Source organism: Mustelus asterias, chromosome 22, assembly GCF_964213995.1.
Source record: "Mustelus asterias chromosome 22, sMusAst1.hap1.1, whole genome shotgun sequence".
NCBI classification, from domain to species: domain Eukaryota; kingdom Metazoa; phylum Chordata; class Chondrichthyes; order Carcharhiniformes; family Triakidae; genus Mustelus; species Mustelus asterias.
The window spans coordinates 31,861,169-31,882,032 of NC_135822.1; the positions used below are offsets into that span (position 1 = coordinate 31,861,169).

The window sequence follows — 20,864 nt, forward strand, 5'->3', positions numbered from 1 at the left end:
TGGCTAAGGGACTTCTGCCTCCGAAGACTTATTACTGTGGCGACGAGGAAAAAGGAATGACCCGAAGGAACGTGTTTGCTATCAGCCGCTACATATTGGGGGTAAGCCATTGCCTGGCAAACATGCCTCTATTCGGGAAATTGGATTCTTTTGACCCTACCATAGAAGACTGGGCCCAATATGTAGAATGGTTGAGTTATTTCTTCAGAGCTAACGACATTGTCTCAGATGAAAAGCAATGGGTTATTTTGCTGACCATTTGTGGACCGTCAGCTTTCACTGTTACGTGCAGTTTAACCTTTCCGGAGGCACTGGACACAAGAACCTTCCTGGAATTGAAGGACTTAGTAAAAGAGTATTATGATCCTAAGCCTCCTCTGATCCTGTTTAATGATGGTAAGCAATTGTTAGAGGAAATAAGGATAGTCTGGTACTAAAAGACTAGTAAAATTGGGGTAGACTACATTAGAAATGAATATATTGCAGAAAAAGTATGACGTACCTGGAATTACAAAGGTATAGTTGCATAGAAACACATATAACCACTGTTAGAAATTTTAAATATGTATTTTTGAAAGTATGCTGTACACCTTGGCTAAATACAGACTGCCCCAAGGCATAGTGGGATGAAAGCTAAGTGAGATGAACCACATTCTTTAAGAACAATATGGCCACAGAGCATAGTTTTTATCCATGATGTGGAGTTGCCGATATTGGACTGGGGAAGGCACAGTAAGTAGTCTCACAACACCAGGTTAAAGTCCAACAGGTTTATTTGGTAGCACAAGCTTTCGGAGTGTTGCCCCTTCATCAAGTCAGTGACTCGCCTGATGAAGGGGCAACGCTCCGAAAGCTCATGCTACCAAATAAACCTGTTGGACTTTAACCTGGTGTTGTGAGACTACTTACTGGAGTTTTTATCAGTATAGTTCCCAGACACTAAATAAATGGGACAGTTCATTTTCTATTGATAAGAAATGCTTAGCAGACAGTGAGAACAGCAACTATTGAACTCTACAACCTACATAATTGAGAGACAGTGGGAAAGATACATTTGAACTCTGTTATCTATGTAATTGAAGTTCCTGAGAGACAAGTGGGTGGGAGCTTCCGGATTCTACAGACCAATGAATTGTCATGCTGCCAGAGAGTGGGATGTAATTGGCCAAGGTAAGTAAACCAAATTAACATGATTGGTCCATCCTATTAAGATGGACGGAGTAGGCGGGCAGATGATTTCTGAAGTATAATTACAGAATGTCTTGATAATTTAATTAGAGTAATTTGAGCTATCTTAAATTGCTCTCCCTCATGTGGTGGAACCAGGCCTGGGTCAATAAAATATGTCTTCAACCAGAATTTACTGCCTCCATAAGTTCTTTGTATTTGCTGAGCTGTATTAATAGAGAATTCTCCCGCATGAAGCCAGCATAATATATAGCTCTCTGAAAAACTTCCACAACAATGGTTGAGATTCAGCGGCTACATGCATCTGTAAATATGCTTATGAAAGAGTGAAAGATCAATCTTGCTGAATTTCTGCCCACCTGATAATCCAGCAAACAAATCTTCAATTAAAGGAGGCAGACATTGACCATCATGCAATTGTGGTTGTTCTAAAATCACCACAAGTGCAAACTGAACCATTTGGTTTAATGACAGGTATGATGGGGGTAGCCTACTCACTCACTTTAACTGGCTCTAACACACCAGTGTTAACAAGTCGTACTAATTCTTCTTCAACCTTGGAATGAATTACATATGGAACCATTCTTGCTTTGAGACTTTTTGGTTGGCTGTTAGGTTTTATCTCGAGTTTCACTTGAACTCCCTTCATTGAACCAAGTGTCTCTTCAAATGCACTCTAGTATTTTTCCAAAAGTTTTAAAGTTTATGTAGTGCACAAGTAGGCTTACATTAACACTGCAATGAAGTTGTGAAAATATACTAATCGCCACGCTCCAACGCCTGTTTAGGTACACCGAGGGAGACCTGGAGGAAACCCATACAGGCATGGGGAGAATGTGCAGACTCCGCATATATAGTGACCCAAGCCGGGATTTGAACGCAGGTCCCTGGCTTGTGAGGTAGCAGTGCTAACTTCTGTGCCACTGTGCTGTTCCACGATGATCAGTGGCTTTGGAGATTAATGTTGTTCAAGGATCTTCATCAAGTCACTGTACATTTTGGTTCTTGGCTTTGCTGGATGAACCAAGTTCTGGAGCAAATTTAAATTTTTACATCCTATTCTACTGAGAAAAACTGGTACGGTCAACTCATCTGCAATTTTATTTGCTTGTACAAACTACTGAAAACATTCAGCATTGGAAATCCTTGATTCGTTTTCTTCATTGAAAGGCCCAATGGATCCTAATTGACCCACCATTTCTCTTGCAGCACTAGCAACTCGACATTGTCAGTGTACTTCTTTTTATTTTCTGTCTTCCCAGTATTCCCCTTTTCATCCTGGAGACTGTTGACTTGATGTTTTTTTTTTCAAATAACACCAGCTATACAGCAAAGCACCCATGCTTTTCAAATATGCCAGATACTTCCTGGAATCTCATCTTTCTCTGATCAGAAAAAAAACCTTCTTTTAAAACCTCACAGAAAGCTTTTTTCTTACTTCAGCGTCCCTTCATTGGCACTTAATCTTTAATCCTGTTCTTGCTTCTCCCTGTTCTTCTAATATTTGAAATATGAGGACCCCACAATCTTTTTTCTACCTTATGATCTTTTCTCATATTCTTGGTGAAACAAAATTGTGCTCATTGCCAATTTTTTTCCCTCAGTGGCCTAACTATGTTAGGGATGTGGGTTTTAACAGATAGAAATGAATTCGGTGGTTTGCACACCTGGATTCAAAGTAACACACAAAAGGTTTTATTGAGAGATGTTCTCTGAACTACACAGAATACCAAACTGAAAGCAAAACAGCAGTCTGTGGCAACACCCAAATGACATCACCATCACATCATGTGATTAGCTCTTAAAGCAACCTGCAACCCTTTTAAATATGTAATAGTACTGCTGCCCACATTTTTAAAAATCAAACATCCAGGTGGGAAATTAGGAAAAATGAGTTCCTAAAGAAGCAAAGGTAGTGATGTGCTTCAGGCCCCATCTGACAAATGTCTTGCTCTAGCTCCATGGTGACTCACATCAAGAATTCGAGAAAATTCTTAAAACTTTCCATCCAGACAGGAGATTAGATTGAATGATTCAAAAAGTCTAAAGATTTTATTTTAAATTTAGTGATGTTATGGCCATAGAGAGACAGCCTGAACTTCTTTATCTCCTCACTGTCTGTCCATAAGCAAAAATGTTTTTGAATCTTATTTAAAATAGGCTGTGACATGTTTTCCCAAACTCTGAATTTGAATGGTCCAATTTTATAGGAAAAATACATTTTGTTATGATTAGCTCAGAAGGTTAGTTTATTTCCCATTCAAACCTGGGATGGGTTGGGTGGAGGGATTTTTCACAACCACACACGCGCGCGCGCACACACACAGACACACAATTTCTGAAAAAAAATCAAAGTCCAGACGATGTTTCCTTCATGGTAGAGTTCAATCCGGATGAGTTCCTCGTTGGCGAGCGCAACACAAAAATCCTTGAAATGAATAACAATGTAGCACAATGGGTTTCTGTCCTTAGCCCACTTGGCAGGCAATGATTAGAGACTTTTAAAAACAAACAGGCTTTGAAGAGTTGAGGCAAGGTGACCAACTGCTTGGTCAGCTGTGAGTCCTGCTGTGGATCTGTTCAATTAGTTGATAATTCAGCAGACTGAGGATTTCTCAGTTCTCAAAGGAATATAGAGATTCCAAAATGGTCATTGAGTCACATGACCATCTTTCTCCACAATGATTTCAAAAGGGACGTTTATCTATTGTCTTGGACTGACTTTGGTTTCAGGACTGATAATGTCCCAGCCATTGTTTGGGCAGATCATCTGACTCTGCTAGGAGGGTACATTTATCAAGATGCAAATGATGACTATTGTACCCCTTTTGAAAAGAACCTGGATAGTGAGATGGGTCTATTAACAACTCTGCCAGAATAACAAGTTTCAATCTGCAAGTCCCTTGGTTTCATGATCATAATGCCGTTATAATTGGATGTGAGATTCCACAGTGGTAAGAGAGGATTATGTTGTTCTTGGAACTCCTGGTGGAAGCTTCCAGAACAAAGGGCCAATCCTGTGGTCATGTGACTGCAGCAATCATCTTGTTGGATACAGCAAAAACTCAATTTTAAAATAGTAAAAAAGATAAAGTTTGATATACACGGTTTGGATTTCTTTCATGTCTGACTGACATAACAGTAACAGCTTATCATCTCGCAGTTACTTTATTTCAATATTACAAAAATACTAAGACCTCTGTGTGAGCACACCAAGCAATTATACATTCGTATCCCATTGTTAATTTAAGGTCCTGGGAGATAACATCAAGTCCTTCAACATGTTACAGACAAGAGGAAGATCTATTCAAACAGCATTAATTTTTCCTCCCACTCCCCAGTCATCCATAAACAGAGACATGTTTTGCTTTGTTTCCTTTTTAGTAAGTGATGGTGTATTGAGAGATTCAATTCCTACTAATAATCCCACAACAAACTCAAGGATGAACTCAAAAGACCAAAAGACATAAGAGCTGAATTAGGCCACTCGGCCCATCGAGTCTGTTCTGCCATTCAATCATGGCTGATATTTTTCTCATACCCATTCTCCTGCCTTTTCCCCATAATCCTGATCTCCTTATTAATCAAGAACCTATCTATCTCTGTCTTAAAGACACTCAATGACCTGGCCTCCACAGCCTCTTGAGGCAAAGAGTTCCACAGATTCACCACTCTCTGGCTGAAGAAATTCCTCCTCATCTCTGTTTTAAAGGATTGTCCCTTTAGCCTGAGGTTGTGCCCTCTGGTTCTAGTTTTTCCTACTAGTGGAAACATCCTCTCCACATCCACTCTATCCAGGCCTCGCAGTGTCCTGTAAGTTTCAATAAGATCCACCCTCATCCTTCTAAACTCCAACAAGTACAGACCCAGAGTCCTCAACCGTTCCTCATACGACAAGCTCATTATTCCAGGGATCTTTCTTGTGAACCTCCTCTGGACCCTTTCCAAGGCCAGTACATCCTTCCTTAGATGAAGATACGAGGCCCAAAACTGTTCACAATACTCCAAATGGGGCTGACCAGAGCCTTATACAGCCTTAGAAGTACATCCCAGCTCTTGTATTCTAGCCCTCTCGACAGAAATGCTGACATTGCATTTGTCTTCCTAACTACCGACTGAACCTGCACGTTAACCTTAAGAGAATCTTGAACAATTACTTCCAAGTCCCTTTGTGTTTCTGATGTCCTAAGCATTTCCTCATTTAGAAAATAGTTTATGCTTCCATTCCTCCTTCCAAAGTGCATAACCTCACACTTTTCCACATTGTATTCCATCTGCCACTTTTTTGCCCACTTTCCTAACTTGTCCAAGTCCTTCTGCAGCCCCCCTGCTTCCTCAATGCTACCTGTCCCTCTACATATCTTTGTATCATCTGCAAACGTAGCAACAGTGCCTTCAGTTCCTTCTTCCAAATTGTTAATGTACATTGTGAAAAGTTGTGGTCCCAGTACCGACCCCTGAGGCACACCACTAGTCACCGGCTGCCAACCTGAAAAAGACCCCTTTATCCCCATTCTCCGCCTTCTGCCAGTCAGCCAATCCTCTATCCATGCCAGGATCTTACCCTTAACACCATGGGCACTTACCTTATTTAACAGTCTCCCATGCGGCACCTTGTCAAAGGTCTTCTGGAAATCTAAATAAATCACGTTCACTGGTTCTCCTTTATCTAACTTCCCTGTTACCTCCTCAAAGAACTCTAACAGATTTGTCAGACATGGCCTCCCCTTGACGAAGCCATGCTGACTTAGTCCTATTTTATCATGCACTTACAAGTACTCCGCAGTCTCATCTTTAATAATGGACTCTAAAATCTTGTCAATGACTGAAGTCAGGATAACCGGCCTAAAATTTCCCGTCTGCCGCCTCTCTCCCTTCCCAAACGGCGGTGTTGCTCTGGGACCCTCTCTGCCTCCAGTGATTGCTGAAAGATCACACTAATGCCTCCACAATTTCCTCAGCTATCTCTTTTAGAACCTTGGGGTGTAGTCCATCAGACCTTTCAGTTTCCCCAGAACCTTCTCCTTAGTGATGGCCACTGCACCCACCTGTGCTCCCTGATTCTCCTGGAGCTCTGGCATCCCACTGGTGTCTTCCACCGTGAAGACTGATGCAAAGTAACTTTTCAGTTCCTCTGCCATTTCTTTGTTTCTTATTATTACTTCTCCAGCCTCATTTTGCAGTGGTCCAATGTATATTTTTGCCTCTCTCTTACCTTTTATATGTTGAAAAGAATTCTCGCTATCTTCTTTTATATTACTAGCTAGCTTACACTCATATTTCATCTTCTCCCCCCTTTTGCCTTATTGGTTGTCCTCTGCTCGCTTTTAAAGACTTCCCAATCCTCTCGCTTCCCACTAAGCCTCGCCACTTTATATGCTTTTTCTTTTGCTTTTATGCTGTCCTTGACTTCCCTCATCAGCTATGGATGCCTCGTCCTCCCCTTAGCATGTTTCCTCCTCCTTGGGATGAATTTCTGTTGTGCCTCCCGAATAACCCCCAAAAACTCCTGCCATTGCTGTTCCACTGTCTTCCCTGCTAGGCTCCCTTTCCAATCAACACTGGCCAGTTCCTCCCTCATGTCTTTGTAGTTACCTTCATTTAATTGTAATACCGTTACATCTGATTCTAGCTCCTTCCTCTGAAACTGCAGGGTAAATTCTATCATATTGTGGTCACTGCTCCCTAAGGGTTCCTTCACCTTAAGTTCCCTAATCAAGTCTGCCTCATTACACATCACCAAATCCAGAATTGCCTGTTCCCTAGTAGGCTCTGTCACAAGCTACTCCAAAAAAACCATCTCTCAGACATTCCACAAATTCCTTTTCTTGGGATCCACTACCTACCTGATTGTCCCAGTCCACATGCATATTGAGGTCCCCCCTGACTACTGCTAGAGGGCCTGTTCATAACTCTCATCAGGGTCTTTTTACCTTTGCGATCCCTCAACTCTACCCACAAAGATTCTATGCCTTCTGATCCTATATCGCTTCTTGCTATCGATTTAACTTAATTCCTTCCTAAAAATGCAACCCGGCCCCCTTTGCCCATCTGCTTGTCCTTCCAATAGGACACATATCCTTGGATATTTAGATCCCAGCCCTGATCCCCTTGCAGCGACGTCTCTGTGATGCCCACAACATCGTACCGGCCAATTTCAACATCGTACCTTGTTCCGTATACTGCACATATTTAGGTACAACGCCCTCAGTCCTGCATTGACCACCTCCCTTCCTATGCATTCAAAAACCATGAAGAGGGTTCATAACACCCTCCTCCACATACATAAGGTTTTTACAATGCAAATACTACAGAGAAAATAACTATTGGTCCAGAGTCAAGAATCAAAGTCCCATGAAGAATTCCTTCATGGAGGTCGGCAGGCTAGAAACTGGTGGTGTAAGAGTCACTTTTTCGGCATGTTGACTTCACAAGCTGAAATAGGCATCCTGAGATTAATCAGTTTGAAGGTGATGGTACAGGATTTTCATCAGAGCAGGATAGATGGGGTCAGTTCTGCAGCCTGGCCAGAACCCCTTCCGTGTGACCTGCTAGTCAGATGTTAAAATAGCAGACTGGCTTACAGCTCAGGAAGTTTGGAGATGGAGTTTAATTTACACAAATGCGAGGTGATGCATTTTGGTGGAGTGAGCCAGGGCAGGACTTACTCAGTTAATGGTAGGGCGTTGGGGAGGGTTGCAGAGCGGAGAGATCTGTGTGCAATTCTGGTCACCCTATTATAGAAAGAATATTATTACTAGAAAGAGTGCAGAAAAGATTTACTGTGATGCTACCGGGACTTGATGGATTGAGTTGAGGGGGGAGGCTGGATAGACTGGGACTTTTTTCTCTGGAGCATAGGAGGCTGGGGGGTGACCTTATAGAGGTCTATAAAATAATGAGGGGCACAGATCAGTTGGATAGTTGGTGTCCTTTCCCAAAGGTAGGGGAGTCTAAAACTAGAGGGCATAGGTTTAAGGTGAGAGGGGAGAGATACAAAAGTGTCCAGAGGGGCAATTTTTTCACACAGAGGGTGGTGAGTGTCTGGAACAAGCTGCCAGAGGTAGTAGTAGAGGCGGGTACAATTTTGTCTTTTAAAAAGCATTTAGATAGTTACATGGGTACGATGGGTATAGAGGGATATGGGCCAAATGCGGGCAATTGGGATTAGCTTAGGGGTTTTTAAAAAAAAGAGTGGCATGGACAAGTTGGGACGAAGGGCCTGTTTCCATGCTGTAAACCTCTATGACTCCATGACTCTATACTAACTTGTCCAACAAGCCAGAGTCTGAGGTCATGTGACCTAACATTTCCACAAAGTCTTCAACAAAGAATATTTCGCCAGTATGTGGTCTTCTGCCTGGCCTTCAGGACTGCTAATATCCTTGCCATTATGGATTAAAAGGAATGTTTTAAAGGTTATTGTCTTAGTAGACTCTGACTCCACTGGCAAGCCTGGCCCATGGTCTGTTGGTAGTTCCTCAGAAATAACAAGGGTAACATTTCTAATACTGCAACATGGCCTCTTTTGTTCTGTTGAGTCACAGACAATAACTCACAGAATGTTAGCCAACTCACTGGTCTTTGTCAGTTGAAAGGTTCAGTTTAAAATTAAGAAATAGTTCTGAGGGTATATTTTAAAAATATAGTGTTAGGTTCTGTTCCATCGTATACAGCAAACAGTAATAAATAGTAAGGCTTCCCATAGTGTTTCAACACACTTAACACTGTACTCGAGCCAGGAACCTACTGCACCATTTCAGTACATAATGAATTCTTCACTCCAATCCTTACATTTTTATTGCTCATTTCTCATTAGAAAACATTCTGGAAACAATTTTCAGGCAATTCAAAAGAACGTAGAACATCTCTCACCAATTATGGTAAACTGGAACCCTGTCTGTAATGACTAACCTATTAGGGTCATGACAACACTCATTTATAATACCTCTGGCTAATTTACACATGATGTGGAGATGCCGGCGTTGGACTGGGGTAAGCACAGTAAGAAATTTATACATCTCAACTGAGCACCGCTGGCCAGGAGACAAGATTATTATAGACGAGGAATTGTTGTTCAAGTAAAGGATTGTGCTCATAGCAACTTGAGGTTGCTTACCATCAACTGATGGGTCAAAGGTTGGGTGAATATTATGAAATTGCTATAGATCTTTCCAGAAGAGCAGTACCTTCAAAATTGTTGTTTTCATACTGAATAGGTGCTGAGTAAATGTCATTGCAGAGCACAACCAGGTTCTGTATATTGAGAATCAGCTAAGGGTGAAACTATCTTTCATATTCGCAGGTACACAGTGGTTATGAAGGTTGCTTTCAAAGCTCCCATCACCTGAGTTTGTGGAGTAGAATGTATGGAAACTTAGAAGAACTGCCAGACAAATTGGAGGTGATTTTCCAGCCTTGCCGCACCTGGCGCAGATCATGCCAAACTTGGAAAATTACATGCAGGCCTAAAAACATGTTTTGCGCCTGGCGCAAAATGGGTTGCACTCATCCTGGTTCTGTTCTACTGGTGCAAGCTGTATCATGCCCTCGAGGCCGATTAGCTTATTTAAAGTAACATTTAAATATGTTTACCCATTCAACACAGATTCTCCCAGCTCCTGGGATCTTCCGATCCATGGGCGTGGTGAGAACCTGGTGAAAATCACTACAGGTTTCCACTCATGGAGACCAAGCATGATAACCACGCTGGGGATTTGGGGGCCACTGAAGCCAAGGAAATGGCTGGGCTGTGCCCATCGGGCAGTGCCCACCTGGTACCCTGGCACTGCCAGTTGGGCACTTCGTGTGCCGGGGAAGTGCCAAGGGGGTGGGGCCTGAGTGGTGTGTGGCCTGAGGGGGGGATGTTAGGGGCCATGCAGAAGGATACATTGGAATGGCCCCAATGCCAGCAATCCATGTTAGGAAAGGGTGCAAAAACATGCCGCTAATGAGGGGGAGTGGTGTTTTGCAATGGAAAATATTAAATTGACCACAGTGGCTCTTTTAATGCATCAATGTCAGTCACTTTACTCATGAATAAATCAATTTTTAATCCATTTTGCATTTTTATGAAATGTATTTTTTCTTCTATTTTCCAAAAACATTCTTCATAGCACAAAGATTACAAAAACAAGTACAGAGATCAGGGAGACCATCTATACCAACAAGCTTAACCTTGCAATGACACCCACAATCCTAAATTACGGCAGAATATTTTCTACACACACTGCCTGGATACTTCACACTCTTCATGAATAGGTTTTCCCAACCATCAACCTTGAACTTCTAGGGCAGGATTCTTTGGCCTCCCAGCCATATGTTTCTTGGCAGTGGGAGGTGGCGTTCCATTCACTGGCAGCACGATTCTCTGGTTCCACCGATGTCAATGGGATATCCTATTGAAGCCACCCCACATTGCCGGAAAACCCGCAGGCAGTGGTGCACTATTGGCGGGACCAGAGGATCCTGCTGCCAGCAAACATCTTTTCCTTTAGTCATGTTTAGCCTTCAAATAATCATGGTGACTAACTATTTCTCTTTGATTTAATGATTCTGGTGGTCTAGTGGTTATAGCCACTGGACTATATGGGTTATGGGACCCTGCGCTCATCGTCACTTCTTGGCCCACCTCCCTGCAGTGATGTCACATCCTGTTCCAATGGTGTCATGCCCCACCCCCAATGATGTTTGCACTTTAAATGCCGAATAGTTATTGGTCTTACTTTAGCTATTGTCCACCCTCAAGAATTAATGAAGTTGTCTACTCAAATTAGTATTTTACACTTTAAATTAATATTGCTAAATGTGACAATGTAAACATTTATAAGTAGTTTGAAAAGCTTCCTAAAAAGTAACTTGATTTGGTAGATGCTCACTCATATATGTGAATTCAAGTAAGACTACAATATAAGATACGATTATGTCTGAAAATGTTGTATCCACACAGTGTTAGGGCACAGCCCAGTGTTTAGAGAACAATATCATTACAAAGCATGAGATGAAGAAAACTCAGAATAATGTTGACGTTAAATTTAAAATTTGATGTTACCTGGTGAGATGAAGAGCGTCCCTTGGATCTTTCCCTCTCTGACTCGGATCCTGCTTACCCCTTCCTTCATAAACCAGCGTTGGTTGATGTAAGCGGCCAAAGGCCGGTTTGGGAGCTAGTCAACTTTAAGAGGGTCAACATTCAAACAGGAAGCAGGACTATAAACAAATGGACCATTTAATAGGTGCATTTTTAATCTTTATCCAAAAACGTTGCTCCAAGAGCGACTGACACTTCATTCAAACCTTTTATTTGTTCCAATACATAGAGAGGACAGCAGCTATTGTGCTTCAAGTTTAAAATTCCCATGATGTTTTGCAGATGCCACATTTGTCTGCAGAAGTCTATCCCAAATCAATTAAAAAACTTTCTGGCATTGTGGGATGAAGGCAGATGGGTTCCATGTAGATTAGTTACCTGGGATGGAATACAGAGCACCAGTCTGTAAAATGTGCACTAATGATTACTGCTCCCCAAGAGCAAACTGGTTGCCAAGTTCTAGTTGGACGGACTGACTTTTAGAAACATCCTCTCTGGCTTTATTTTTGTAATTCACCATCTCAAAGGTGTTTTCCATTTCTTTATCTTTCCTGGGTTTCTACATGCTTTGCAGAGCCTTGTAGGGATGGAAACTGTGCATCATTGTAAATCTCTGGTGGTCCTTGTAATTGTGTTCTTCTCACTTATATTCTATCTAGCTGCAGGAGGTCAATAAACCCCAGATACTTTTCATTCTGTGGTTTGTGCAACCACAACAACAGGTGCTGGAGTTATCTTGTTCCAGCGCCCAACTGTGTTGTCTCCTACTCTATACAATATTTTCTCCACCATCTTCACCCAGATCTTCTTTAGCTCCTCTCATTGACTTCTTCCTTTCTTTCATCACTAATTTGTAAGGCATGGATTCTCAAGCCACTGTAATCAACTTCCAGCGTGGCCAGCTCCTGGTTCCTCCTGCGCCAACCTGACCCTCTGAGTCACTGAGCCGAGATGGCGTGAGTGTCTGGCTTCAGCCCAGCCCCAACTTTCTGTTCACTGAGCTGCTCCAGGTCACCTTCTTTTTGCTCAAGTCAAAGTCCTTCCATTCTTCTTCCTCCCTGACCCGCTTTTGTTGGGGACCCTGACACTTCCTCTTTCTCATTCTTCACTTTCTGGGCCACTTGGGGGGCCAATAATGGCGCAACTTCAGCGGGAGTCACCGCTGTTGACATGAGGGAGATGGCGGTGGTGGCAGTGGTGGCGGGTGGGGGTTGGGGTGGGTCCAGAGCCAGGATTAGGACTGGGGTCTCAGTCAACACCACGGCTTAGGCTAGCAGAGTGAAAGGCGATGCCTTGGCCACTTTGCCTCAGCTGAACCATCAAGGCAGAATTCATTAGTTCAAAATGACAAGTATTTCAGACGGGGAGACAGACAAACTGAAAACCATTATTTCTTCTATCCTTCTGTTTGTAATTAGTGTGGTTTATTTAGATAACGTTAAGGTGCATTCCCAAATTCTCATTTGTGTATGGTCAGTTTTTAACAAAGTCAGAAGCAGCAGACTTTCATGGATTTTTAAATCAGGAGCATTATTTATTCACATTTATTCATTATTTATTTGGGTTCTCTGACCTCACCTGCAGCAGGGATCCTCTGGTCATGCTGATCACCAAAATCTCTGTTCTTGCTGGCAGCGCGACCACTGTCAGGAAACAGATATAATTTTAAGTAATCTATATTTGTACTGTGGGTATTAGAAATAAATAGGATGATTTTCCAGCCCCGCTCAATGTGGTGAGACAAAAGGAATTAAAATCACCTAGCTGCTTTGAAGATGCCTGCAGCTATCAAGCAGAACAAGGATGTTTCTAAACAATGCAGTTGGGAAGAATAGGGGGTACTTCAGATGCATTCGCCTGTGAAGGAAAAGATAAATAAACAAACCTCGAGCATGTTGTGTAAAAACCATTAGGCTATCAAAGGTTAGTTAAAGGTACTGGACTGTTAAATTGCATGAAAGCAAAGCACTTCAAAGGTTTGCAAGAGATTTCAAAGAGCTTCAAAGGTTTGCAAGGGATTTCAAATGTCTTCAAAGGTTTTGAGCCTTCAAGAAAGGTTCAGAGACTTGAAACAATAGTGTTGTTGTGGGGTGAATTAAGATGGACAGCATTGTCTTTAACTACAGACAATACAAAACTCATGAGGCAGGTATCTCTGTATAAAGACGTAACATTTCATAGAAATCATAGAAACCCTACAGTGCAGAAGGAGGCCATTCGGCCCATCGAGTCTGCACTGACCACAATCCCACCCAGGCCCTATCCCCACATATTTACCCACTAATCCCTCTAACTACACATCTCAGGGACAATTTTTAACCTGGCCAATCAACCTAACCCGCACATCTTTGGACTGTGGGAGGAAACCGGAGCACCCGGAGGAAACCCACGCAGACACGAGGAGAATGTGCAAACTCCACACAGACAGCGACCCGAGCCGGGAATCGAACGCGGGACCCTGGAGCTGTGAAGCAGCAGTGCTAACCACTGTGCTACCGTGCCGTATATTTAAAATAAAAACACAATGAGCAGCTGCTCGGAGATCACCAAAAGGGTTAAATAGTTCTTAAATAGTTCTGGAATAGAACGACAGAACCGGTCCGATGAATCTAGTGTGTACAATCAAAAACAGATCAATTATAGATTTTCTTATCGATCATTCCAGCCTCATATTAGTTTAAAATCAATTACATTTAGTAAACATACATCAATAATAATTCCTGACAAGTAACTCAGCCAATCGCATTTTACCATCTGGCATAATGATATCTTATTCATCCATTTAATTCGGATGCTGACTCCCATTTTGGCTGAACTCACTTCCCTGTTGCTATGTAACTGTGAACGCTCATCATAGAAGTCAAAGTGAACATTCCCACTGGCTCATTGCCAAAACTGGCTAGACATATGATCCTACGTCCAGGTACGTATCTATTCTATAGCTAGACAATGAATGTCCCGATTCATATTCCCTATCCATAAAGTTGCAAAATATGTTCCATCTCCAAAAACTTTCTGATATGAATTTAGCTAACCACTGAGGTTCCCAGGCCTTTGGTTCTGAACACTTTGCCTTTACCATCATTCCTTGCAGTAACTTGCTTTTGGCTGAAATGAACAACAATTCTTTGACGAGGCCTTTGACAAGGTACAGCATGGTAGGTTGTTCCATAAATTCCATCAATCTCACGGGATCCAGGGTGAGGTAGCTAAATGGATACAAAATTGGCTTGATGACAGAAGCCAGAGGGTGGTTGTAGAGGGTTGTTTTTCAAATTGGAGACCTGTGACCAGCGGTGTGCCTCAGGATCAGTGCTGGGTTCACTGTTATTTGTCACTTATATAATGATTTGGATGAGAATATAGGAGGCATGGTTAGTGAGTTTGCAGATGACACCAAGATTGGTGGCATAGTGGACAGTGAAGAAGGTTATCTTGGATTGCAATGGGATCTTGATCAATTGGGCCCGTGGGCTGACGAATGGCAGATGAAGTTTAATTTAGATAAATGCGAGGTGATGCATTTTGGTAGATTGAACCAGGGCAGGACTTACTCAGTTAATGGTAGGGCATTGGGGAGAGTTACAGAACAAAGAGATCTTGGGGTACAGGTTCATAGCTCCTTGAAAGTGGAGTCACAGGTGGGTAGAGTGGTGAAGAAGGCATTCAGCATGTTTGGCTTCATTGGTCAGAACATTGAATACAGGAGTTGGGACGTCTTGTTGAAGTTGTACAAGACATTGGTGAGGCCACACTTGGAATACCGTGTTCAGTTCTGGTCACCCTATTATAGAAAGGATATTATTAAACTAGAAAGGGTGCAGAAAAGATTTACTAGGCTGTTACTGGGACTTGATAGTTTGAGTTATAAGGAGAGGCTGGATAGACTTGGACTTTTTTCTCTGGAGCATAGGAGGCTGAGGGGCAATCTTATAGATGTCTATAAAATAACGAGGGGCATAGATCAGCTAGATAGTCAATATCTTTTCCCAAAGGTAGGGGAGTTTAAAACTAGAGGGCATAGGTTTAAGGTGAGAGGGGAGAGATACAAAAGTATCCAGAGGGGCAATTTTTTCACACAGAGGGTGGCGAGTATCTGGAACAAGCTGCCAGGGGTAGTAGTAGAGGCAGGTACAATTTTGTCTTTTAAAAAGCGTTCAGACAGTTACATGGGTAAGATGGCAATAGAGGGATATGAGCCAAATGTGGACAATTGGGACTAGATTAGGGGTTTAAAAAAGAAGGCGGCATGGACAAGTTGGGTTGAAGGGCCTGTATCCATGCTGTAAATCTCTATGACTCTATGATTCATTCAATACTTAAAACATGTTTTAAAATATGTGCCTTAAAATCATAATTATTTATTTAATTATCTTATTGCATCCACATATGTGGAAACTATTTGTCTCATTAGCTTATTAAGTTTGTTTCAAGAATCATTTAACCCCTTGCTGGTAGTGCTGTCAGTGCCTTATGTATTCTTTCTAAAACCTTATTAGCTGATTAATAATTTCCCTCTTCAAGTGTTAAAATAATGGGGCTGAGTGAGCAGCTCTGGAAAAGGAAATCCCCTCTCCCCCTCGTGAAACTGAGTCAGAGGGTCTTCTCACACCTCCGGCTTCTTGGAGAGAGAAAGGCGAATTCCTTCTTCAGAATGGACTGCTGCAGTGATTTGGAAGCCTCCAGATTTCCAGGGGCATGGAGATTAAACTGACCAGGCCACTTAAAATTTTCGCGGTACACAAACAAGAATTAAGATTTTGTTCAGAGAGCTGCCTGAAATCACCATGCCAAGAGTAATCTTCAGGTTCCACAGGGCTAAAAGGTGTGGTTCAGCCATGAAACCTCCATCCCAGGGGAGAGTCCAAAAGTCAATCCCTTGCCCTCAGGCCCTGTCCCCAACCTTAAGTCCCTTGGGGGACCCTCCCTTTGCAGCTTAACAGCAGCAGTGATGCACCTGGGCAGAGCACTTTGTGGTGCAATGCGCCAGATCGACATTTGTCAGGGCCAATGCCAAGCACAGCAGTGCCCGCTGGGGGGAGGGGATGTTGAGTGCATTGCGCAAGGGCTTTGAAATGGGCTTCAAGCCCGCTAATTATGTTTTAAAAAAGGGGATTTCCATAAGTATCAAGTTGCTGTCTGCTGAATTGTGATGGGTTTGCCCCCCAGCAGGAATCCCTGCTGTATTCGCACGTATTTCAATCCACTTAACGAGCTGTATGCCCCACTTTACCAGTATGTCTGCCTTTACTACTGCGTTCGCCCAATCCGGAATCAGCCTGGAACAGACAGGCTCGATAAAAGTCCGATTCGGGCGCTCCATCAATGAGGGTTAGTGAGGAGATAAGATGATGCCGTTGGATGGCTTCGTACTGCTCACCGGGGTCCTTTCGTGGCGGCCATGTTCCGTTTCAGGTCGGAAGTGTTCTGTGAGTGTGTGTGGAGGGGGTGGGGGCTGTTGCTCAGCAGGGTGTCCGATGTCCCATTTGCAGCACGGACCCAGGTCTCAGCACTGACCTTGGGTCTTGGGGATGCTACTGGGTCCTAGTGCATGCAGCACCCTTCCAGTCGAAGGATGTGCCCGAAGCTCTTTGAAATTGCACTGCTGCAGTCTCAGAAATTTCCAAGCAGCAGTGTCTGTGCTCACTACTGCATGAGTTCTGGGTGTGTGTTACTGGGGGGAGGATGGGGGTCTGTATTGGTGGGGGGCCTGTCGGTGGGGGATGTGTTGGTGGAAGGGCCATTCGGTGGGGGATCAAGGAGGGCTGTGTTGGTGAGGGGCTTGTGGGTGAGAGTTGGGGGGCTGTGTGTGTTGCTGGGCTACGGGCAAGCAGTGTTCCTTAACCTCTCCATGTGTTTCCCCCCTTCTCCAAACCCTGCACCACCACCCCCCCACTCCCACCTTCAGATTGACGACATGGCTCTTGCGATGCAACCCATTGATCTTGCTGTTCTTTTGGTTGCTGCTGGAGCTGAGGAGGAAGAGCAGGAGTATGAATTGCGGGCAGAGGAAGCCCAGGCCTTACCACTCGCAGGAGTAGAGAGAGAGATGGCCACCGGAGGCAGAATGTGGCTGCCATTCACCCAGAGAGGGAGTGCGCAGGAGAAGGGGGGAGCAGAGACCCCGGCAGTTCCACACGAGTGTCGTTTGAATAAATGTCGGACGCCATGTGCTGCCGATGGCTATCGCTCCAAAAGGAGATAGTGCAACAGCTGTGCCACTTGTTGCAGGACCTGGCACTTTGGGGCTGGGGGGGGAGGGCGGGTGGGGGGCACCCACTCTGTGGCTGTCAAATTGACAGCCGCTCTTAACTTTTATGCCACTGGCTCCTTCCAGACCCCCAGCAGCGATGTATGTGGCATTTCAGTCAGCTTTTCACACCTGTGTCAAGGAGATCATGGATGCTCTGTATACCCGGGCTGGCCAGTATATCTAATTTCACCTGGACCAGGCCCAGCAGGAAGCCTGCAGGATTCATGGCCAATGTGGGGATTCCTAATGTGCAGAGTGCTATAGGCTGCATCCACGTCACCCTCAAGGCCCCACTTCAGAATGCACAAAGATTTGTCAATAGAAAGAGATTCCACTACCTAAATATGCAATTGGTTTGTGACCACAAGATGAACATCATGCACGTCTGCGCCAGACACCCCGGCAGCGTGAATGACAGTTTTATTCTGAAGAGCTCAGACATACTGGAGGCCTTTGAGGAGGAGCCCAGGCTGCAGGGATGGCTCGTGGGTGACATGCAGTATCTGCTTCAAACTTGGCTGATGACGCCTGTGCGGAGCCCTGTGACTGAGATGGAGACCCAGTATAATGAGGTCCATGTTGTCACCTGCTATATAGCGGAGATGTGCATAGGGCTCCTGAAGATGCGGTTGAGGTGCCCGGACCACTCTGGCGGTGTCCTACAATACAGTCCCGATTCCTTCCTGCATTCTAATGGTGTGCTGTGTCCTTCACAACCTGGCGCAGCAGAGAAGAGACCTTTTGGAGGAGGAGGAGGAGGACATGCAGGCCGACCAGCCAGGCATCGCTGGGGAGGAGACCGACCAGCAGAAGGAGGAGGAAGAAGAGGACCACACCGAGCAACACCACCCAGGCACTGGAGGGCTGGCAGCAAGAACGAGGCATGCAAGGGCAGTGAGGGTGGCCCTGATCACCAGGAACTTCACTTACTCAGGGCCTACATTTCCGCATGTGGATTCCATTTCCCCCTCCCCCACCAAAGTCCTACTATCTCGTCCAACATTGTAACACCAGAGTGATAGGCCAGGGTATGCTATGTTAGCGAGTTTCTTTGGCAGGCAGGAGGGTGAGGATGACTCGCTAAGCACCATTGCCCTTGTGCAAAGTAGTCTGACTACTACCTGAGCTCTATGTGCACGCTGGCACCGGGCCCACACCTGGGTAGTGGGTAAGGGATCAGTGAACCTCCATATAGGGCCCCAGGGCGGGTAGGGTAGGGGAGGGGAAGGAATCGCTCGTGGGTTCTGGGGAACTTATGGCTTCATTTTATCAGTGACACAGCATTGAGGGGCCTCCCCAACTGACATCAATAAGAAGAATCCCTCCGCCGACCATCAAGGGAAAAGGATTCCTGTTCGAGGCAAACCTGAGACAAATTAGTCACAGGTGACTGGTGAAAAAACATTGATTGATTACAATAAAGTGTCTAAATAATAAGTGCTAACATAAAAACGTGCAAATAAAAAACCTTAAGGTGCTTAAAAATCTAACTAGTGCAGCCCTTCACCTCAGCCATCTTAGTGCAACTAGAACTTCCTAACCTTACATGGCCTTGGTGTCTCCCCAGAATGTACATCGGAGATGGAGGTGACCAGCCCCACGGCCTGTGATGCGCAGGACGGGCGTCCTCTGGAGGGCCTGGACCTTGAAGGCCCTGGCCAGCTTCCTGGTATCTGGGACGTATCAATGACACCCTCTTCAGCCCGCTGCCCTGAGATGTCCCGGTGTCAGTGATGCACTATCAAGGCCGATGACCCCGTTTTCCACCACATATCACAGGATGGCGAGGCGGTGAGTGCGGGAAACACACTTCTCCTTCTTATAGGTCAGATTCAGGAGAGCAGCCGTACGGAGGAATTTATTAAGGTTGGCGTCGTGGTCCTGCTGATCATGGCCGCAGATGGTGACGTTATCCAGGTACGGGAAGGTGGCCCGCAGCCCGTTCTGGTCCACCATTCGGTCCATTTCGTGCTGGAGGACCAAGACCCCATTGGTGACGCCGAAGGGAACCCTAAGAAAGTGGTAGAGGCGGCCATCTGCCTCGAAAGCCATATATTTGCGGTCCTCCGGGCGGATGGGGAGCTGGTGGTAGGCCGATTTGAGGTCGATCGTGGAGAACACCCGGTATTGCGCAATCCGATTGGCCATGTCGGATATGCGCGGAAGGGGATACGCATCCAGCTGCGTGTACTGGTTGATGGTCTGACTGTAATCGATGACCATCCGGTGTTTCTCCCCAGTTTTGACCACTACCACCTCCGCTCTCCAGGGGCTGGTGCTCGCCTCAATGATCCCTTCCTTCAGGAGCCGCTGGACCTCGGACCTAATGAAGGTCCTGTCCCCCGCACTGTACCATCTGCTCTTAGTGGCAATGGGCTTACACTCGAGGGGTGAGGTGTTCGAATAGCGGTGAAGGGGTGACTTGGGGGGGTTGAAAGGCCGCAGGTGGTGCGTGGTGGGTAATCTAGGAACTGTGGGTTGCAGACGGAGATCGGGGAAAGAGGCCCGTTGTACTATAACGTGACACTCTTAAGATGGGTCATGAAATCAAGCCCTAAGAGTACAGGAGCACAGAGGTGTGGGAGCACCAGGAGCTTAAAATTTGCATACTCGGTCCCCCGAACCGTATGGGTCACCACACAGTACCCGAGGACGTCCACGGAGTGGGACTTTGAGGCCAAGGAAATGGTTTGTTTGACTGGCCGCACCGAAAGGGCGTAGCGGTGCACAGTATCGGGGTGGATGAAGCTCTCCGTACTCCCGCTGTCAAACAAACTATTTCCCACGCGGCCGTTTACCTGTATGTCCATCATGGACCTGGCGAGCTGATGTGGACGAGACTGGTCCAGCTGGATCGCTGCCACCGTGGATCCCGGAGAATCATCAGCCGGCGTCCAAAATGGCGGCTCCCTTGTCTCACATGCAGCCGATGGCGTCCAAGATGGCGGCCCCCTTGATTCCCACGCAGCCAATGGCGTCCAAAATGGCAGCTCCCCGGGCTCACACGTGGTTGCTGGTGTCCAACATGGCGGCTCCCTTGAGTCACACACGGCTGATGGCGTTCGGATTTTCTGTTCCCTCGGGTCGCACGCTGCGCTATTTGGTTTCGAGGCCAATTTTGCCCCGCAGACTTTCGCGTAGTGGCCTTTCTTTCCGCACCCTGAGCAGAACACCTCCCTTGCCGGGCAGCGTTGTCGGGGCTGCTTCGCTAGGCCGCAGAAATAACACTTTGGGGCTGCCACGGCCGCAGCAGTCGAGTCATTGGTGGGGCGCTGTGTGGCATAAGTCTGAGGCCCTCCTAGGTACTGGGATGATAGTGGCCGTGAGGCCCAC

At 45.3% G+C, this 20,864-nt stretch overlaps 1 pseudogene; it reads right to left on the reverse strand.

The window, feature by feature from the left end:
- Nucleotides 1–11,702: 11,702 nt before the first annotated feature.
- LOC144510270 (protein CDV3 homolog A-like) lies at nucleotides 11,703–12,380 on the reverse strand (annotated as a pseudogene).
- Nucleotides 12,381–20,864: the final 8,484 nt, after the last annotated feature.